Source organism: Rhipicephalus microplus, chromosome 7 (assembly GCF_043290135.1).
Source record: "Rhipicephalus microplus isolate Deutch F79 chromosome 7, USDA_Rmic, whole genome shotgun sequence".
Taxonomy (NCBI): domain Eukaryota; kingdom Metazoa; phylum Arthropoda; class Arachnida; order Ixodida; family Ixodidae; genus Rhipicephalus; species Rhipicephalus microplus.
In genome coordinates, this window is record NC_134706.1 from 39177002 (window position 1) to 39183555 (window position 6554).

At 41.6% G+C, this 6554-nt stretch overlaps 1 long non-coding RNA gene across 1 annotated transcript; it reads right to left on the bottom strand.

Moving 5' to 3' along the window:
• Nucleotides 1-3688: 3688 nt before the first annotated feature.
• LOC142766910 (uncharacterized) lies at nt 3689-6203 on the bottom strand. Its single transcript, XR_012884653.1, has 3 exons — nt 6024-6203; nt 4625-4710; nt 3689-4261 (listed from the first exon to the last, which is right to left on the bottom strand). It is a non-coding gene; the product is annotated as an uncharacterized LOC142766910 (long non-coding RNA).
• Between the last annotated feature and the right edge of the window lie 351 nt (nt 6204-6554).

Below are 6554 nucleotides of genomic sequence, written 5' to 3' on the forward strand. Positions count from 1 at the left end.
GGGAAGAGGAGAAAAGAAAGAAGGAAACGCCACAACAAGCGCTGCTTTTTCAGCCTTCGCTGCACTATTGCGTAGCTGCATCGATTCTTTTTTTTTGTAAATATTTCGTCAGTTCTTTTGGACATTTCTGGCTAATGTTCCAGTTTTGCACATTCCTTTTGTGTTTTTCTCTGCACAGTGGGTCTTGATGTGTCCCACGTGGTACCTGAAGGCTTTTAAAGCCTAACCATCCTTTATGATAGCGTTAAAGCTTGGTCCGGTACAAATAAGAAAGGACAAATGAAAAACGAACGTTGCTTGTAGTGAATATGGCGCATTGCTACAAGCCATTACGTCATTCTCGCGGAGCGCCAGACATTACTTACTTCGAAAAAGCACGACATCGCGAAATCAGCCAGTGGACATTCTTAGAAACATTTCGGCGCGCACACTACACAGTAAAAATTTTTACACCCAGAAGGGTGTAAATGAGCTTGTCCCGTGGACGACACCCTAAGGGTGTTAATTCAGCACCTTCCAAAAAGGGTGCTTTACCATGCACCCTTAGAATAGGGTGTACATGTAAAAAAACTGTAGGGTGTTGAAAAAACACCCTTAAGAAAGGGTGCCTTCGATGTCCATCACTTTTTTTGCACCCTCTGAGGAGGGTGCGAGAAGGGTGCACAAGGGTGTTGAGTGCCCATGGCAGGGGTGGCGAATACTGCCACCAATAGATATCAGCATGCACTGATTAAACACTACTTGAAGAAAGTGGTCCTGATTATCGATGGTGCACCACCTGTCGAGCTTCATTCATTGCGTGTGGGCAAAAATATAAACGCGTACAATCGTGTATGAACTTGTGCTGGATCTATATATACTTCAGTGTATATGCATAATGTGCGTTACAGAAAATGAAGCCTTGCTGCCCTTGCATATTGCGTTTATTTAATAGGCAAATAAAACAAACTTTTCTTCTGCCACACAACTTTTTCACCAGATATACGTTCATGTATACGTACACTACACATGCAACACCTCAAATGTTTATTATATTTTTTCGGTTTCACTTTATTGACAATTCTTTGCAACATACAATTACACTGGTTTCAGTTTAGTATACTGCTTCAAGTACATAGAGACTACAAATGAAATACACGCTAATATATCCCTATAATTCTTTCAAGTATCTACAATCCCAGTGGTTTCCAGTTTAATACTCCTTCATGTACGCAATCGGTTAATAGGAATGAAATACAGGCAAATATATACTTATGATTCTTTCAAATATATACAATCACCATGATTTCACTATATACGCCTTCATGTACACAAACGTTCCCAAGAAGTGATGCACACAAAAATATATATGGATAGTGTTTTCAAATGTATACAATCACAGTGGTTTAAACTTTGTATTCCTGGATGTATAACAATTGGTTATGAGAAATGATGTACATGCAATCATATACGGGTTTTCGCACATATAACTTTAGCGAATACTTAAGAAACCAATACAATGATCAGAAACACAATATGCTAAAAACGAACATAAAACTGAGTCAGGACACACAAAAAACAAAACAGGTAATGCATAATTATGGCTAATGACACAGCTGGGTCACTTCATGCCAAATGTCCCAGCCATTTTGGCAACCATCTCAAATGTATTCGAAAAACTCGTGCTGCATTGAAAATAGTGAACTTCTGGAATAGTTAGGAGAGGAAAAATATTTGGTCACGTGGCTGCCTTCTGAACTTTCTGGAATGCCGTCTAGGTGTTGTATGTGAAAAATTTTATTTTAAAAGCACCGCTCCTTCTTTCCATACGAAACTCCGTCTATGTGTTACGTAACAAGAGCTTAATTTGGGAGAGTTGGTTCATCGTGGTTGTGTGCTAGTCACAGCGCGACAACTTTAGGAAGAGACAGAGAGGACAGGAAAGAGCACAGACTGTCAACTGAATTTAATGAATGTGCTACGAGCGCTTTCATACGGAGTACAAGAACCGTGTTCATGCGCGACGACACGTGTGAGCACTACAAAATAATTTTAACTGTGAAAAGAATACTACCTCTCGGAAAGGATAAGTGAACGTGTAGTGATGCACTGATCATTGGTTTACCTGATAAAAAATATTTCTACAAACGTTAAATTGGCATTAAGTAAACCTATTCTTGTGACGAATGGGGCAAGATTGACTATTCCTGTTGCTGTTCAGTACACACACTTTTGAAAGCTTGCAAGGGGTGGAAAACAACACGCTAATATCATATCTGCTGGCTATTTTTCTAGTTGTGAGACACGTGATGTGGTATAACATGCAAAGGTTTTGGTCATTGTTTTTTATTGGTCCTGTCTTCTTTAACTTTACTTTCTGCAGGAGGGTTTTGCAAACGGGTGTGAAGATTCTGTTAGGATACTCAGCATCTTTTAGTCTTTTAATCTGATTTTTAAGCCTGACCTCACCCTTGAGCTAACATGACTTCTGAAGGGTGGCCTGAATACATGTGGTATCAATTCCTCTTTCTATTAATTTTGAATGCCCACTATCAAAAGGCAGAACATTCTTAGCACTCCTGGGCTGATAACACCAGCCAATACCCCAACAGCATCATCACACTTGTTTGCGAAACCCTTCTGCAGAAAGTAACGTTAAAGGAAACAGGACCAAAAGAAAAAGAGAATGACCAATCTCCTTTGCATGTCACATGGTACTACGTACATAAGGTGTCTCACAATTTTAGGAAAAGAGCCAGCAGATATGACATTGTTGTTTTCCACCCCTTGCAAGCTTTCAAAAGTGCATGTACTTACAGCAACAGGAATAGTCAATCTTGCACCATTCGTCACTAGAATAGGTTTACTGAATGCCAATCTAATGTGTATGAGATACCGCTAACACGTGGAAAAGTAAACATAGAACAAACTGGGCAATGCTTCAATGATCAAGCAAGACAGCATGCTTCAAATGTTAAGAAGGGCTATAGTAGTCTCATGGCCGGACACCATAAAGAATGTAAGTGTAGTCCTAGGTTTCATAAAACACGGTTTTTGAAAAAAAAAAGCAAGCAGAAAAATGAGAGATTTTAGAACTCTTTATCAGGAAGGCCAAGGATCAATGCATCAGTACACCTTCACTTATCTTTTCCAAAAAAGAGTATTCTTTTCTCGGTTAAAATTATTTTGTCATGGTCACACATGTGTTGTTGCAGATGAGCCCTGGTCTTGTGCTCAGTATAAAAACGCTCGTAGCACCTTCAATAAAATTCAGTTGACAGCGCTCTTTCCTGTCCTTTTTGCGATAAGATTTTTATTACAGAAAAGAATTTCATTTTCTTACAGTTTAGGTATAATGATGAGTTTTCAGTGTATCACAACATGGAGCAAATTGCATCTCAATACGGACAAAAATCACGATTTTGTGAAATTCGTGATATTTTCTCGTATATTTCAGCAGCTTGAGAGGTATAAAGATATTTTTTCCTCAGAATATACCTTCTGTGGAGTAAGTATTCACTGCTCAGACATTCATACAAAGTGCAATATTGCAATAAAAAAATGCAAACGTAACACATTTTGGCTTTATTCTTGGAAGCGAATGTGGCAAAAAAATTGCACTATTATTTTTGAGCTTCAAATACCTTACAGAAGCACATTTACTTAACAGGTAGACCGAATCTGCTTTAGAAAAAATAAGGTAGTTTTAAAACAAAATTTTCCACAAACAGCACACAGACGGCATTATGCCAGGAAGTTATAAGCCAGCCACATGAACAAAACTTTTTTTCTCGCTGAAGTATTCTAGCAGTTCACTGTTTTCAACGCAGTAAGTCAGCACATTTTTTTTTTTCAAATACAATTCAGGTGGTCGCCAAAGTGGCTGGGACGTTTGGCATGGAATGGTCCAGCTATATTTAAGCAAAATAACTTACACAAATAACAATGTTTGTTCATCTACCATGAACACACTAGAAAAAGTTGTTCAGGCATTGTGACACTAAAATTTTCAGCGTCGTACTGCCTGAACAACTTCTTTGATAAACTCCAAACTCACGCCGAGAAAAAGCCGCTCAATCACGGTGGTTGTTAAAGGCCTTGCGGCCGTAGACAATGTTGAAAATAAAAAAAATCAACTCATCAGTGCTGTCACTCCTTCCTTCTTCGTCATTACTGACACGGAAGATTTTTCGGTTATCCATGTGGAGATTCAGGAAGTAGGCTTGCTCTAGGCTGGGGCCGGGGGGTAGACTACGCAGGACGTCAGCGGCACCCTCTCATCCTGTAATAAGAGCAAATATGACTTGTCATAAAAAATTTTCGTGCTGTTCTGGCAGCACCATATATAAAGAATGTGTAGTGTGTTTCCTTCGAAATGGCGTGTAATTGACATTACACTGAACTCGAAGCATACAACGCCTACATTCCAATAGTTTCGTATGATAAAGGTAAGAGTTTTCCAGCATACAGCGAATTTCCGAAATGAGGTGAAGTGTAAGACTACAGCTCAAAAATGGCACTTACGAAAGCCTGAACTCACTTAAGAATCAAATTCCTTCTAGGGTAGTGAGCCAGTGTGAAAAACAATTCTTAAAGTACAACGTTTAGAACATGTAGCATTAATCAAAACGCACAAGAAACTTACCTCTTCATGTACAAACAGTGAAGACATCTCTGCTTTCTCTTTTACATGAGAACAAATGATCTTGGGCGTGGCACTAGCGAAGAGGTCTGCAAAAAAAAAGTAAAAGATTTACTTACTTAAATCACGCCTCTAACAATCTGAGGAATTGTTACAAGTCACCAATCAGTGCAATTCTGACTGCCTCTATAAGGGCATCAAAACTGAACAATTTTCTCGTTCTTTCTACTCTCACAAGACACTCTGTCAATGGAATCTAATCCAAATTTGACGCTGTGCTTCCTATTTGCCTGCTTTCTAGACGTAGGGCTGCGAACATGTGTTTTGTGCACCTAATCTAGCACAGAAATTCGTCATCTATAATTCAATCACCTTAATTCATTGTAATTTGATAAAAGATGTGATAGCTCGTCCAGTTTTTAAAGAGTTGCGGGCCTGCAATAGGCACTGCCTTGCACGTATGAAAGTACTTCTAATAAAAAAAAATCAGAGCTTGCTTTCAGAAAAAGCGTCTGGCATATTTCGACAACCAAGCCCATCCTCTGATGGCAATCAGGGGCACGCTATTAGCGATTATTGACTACGAGATTTACAAACGTAACCCGTGCCTAAATACTCAGTTAAACACAATCACGCAAGTAAGAGCGCTCGAACGACACCAACGCGCGCGGACGCCGACTACGTTGCAGCAGACTTATGCTAGAGAAACCGCACATAGCTCCAACAGTCACGTATACTCTCTCGATTCTGTTATAACGCCGAACATTATCGCAGATGAAAGCGAAGCACGAAAACAGCAAACAGAAACGAGGGAAAACAACGCACGGCGATGGCCACAACAACGCGCCTTTGGAAGTCTGCTAGGTCTTTCCCTGTTGCTGGTGGCACTTGTCCTAAATAGCTTAAAAGACCGAGGCGCACGTGCTGGGAGCATCGCGGCATATCAGCACCTCCAACTATACCGTCTTTAAGCAAAAAAAAAAAAGCCATTTCGTACAGTGCGCCTCTGTACATAATTTTCGCTTTTTCTTTCTTTTTTTGCGCTTACACCTACAGAAGCACGTTGCACATTTGAGTATTAATAGAAATGTTATTACGATGTAGCCCAAAGCACATCTTAAAACAATATCAATCACTTTGTGCAGTGTAGAGACAATGTGCGATCAGCAACTAATCCCGCCCTTGTTAAGTGATCACATCACTCACTGTATGAGTGATGCCGGCACTTAGACAACATCGCGCATAGCAGTGTGAACTCGTTAAGTCCCACGTTTAATCGGGCATCTGCAACAGGCCCGCGAACGCATGCTGTTGTAAATGGCTGGCAGCCTACTTCGGCAGAGCTGCTGCAGGCGCCCAGCTAGAGCTGTATGATTACTACCTACGAAAGCAGTACACTCACCGTTAACAGGCCCACGTTGTCCGTGTCCGCCACTCCATGAATATTCCTTAATCCGAGCGTCACTTCGAACACGGTGTCATGCGTGACCACCATTGAATATGCGCCTGTTCGCTAGAACACACACAGCGACCAAGACCCCCGACCAACGCAACGCATTTGAAAGACTGATGAGACAGAGAGGGCAACACTGAGAGAGAGAAGGAGGAGACACTGGCGGCGGCGTGGCGGCGCCCCAGCTGTCGACGCAGGTGTTCGGTGACGCAACTCTTCGCTTATCTACGCCGCCGTTGTGGGAGCAACGCTGGCCCGGTTGAGCGGGGGGGGGGGGGGAGGAGCGGCAAACCCGCCAAGACGTCGCCGAAGCGAAAGGCAACGCTATGGCGCATACGGCGGACGGCCGTTCAACGCGGAATGACTCCTTGTAAACGGCCACTCTCCGTCCAGCCAGTCGCACAGCGACGCAGGTTATTTACCAGCCTCGGGTTCTTTGAGTATTTTGACGGAATGCGATTGCAGTGGGCGAAAAATAGT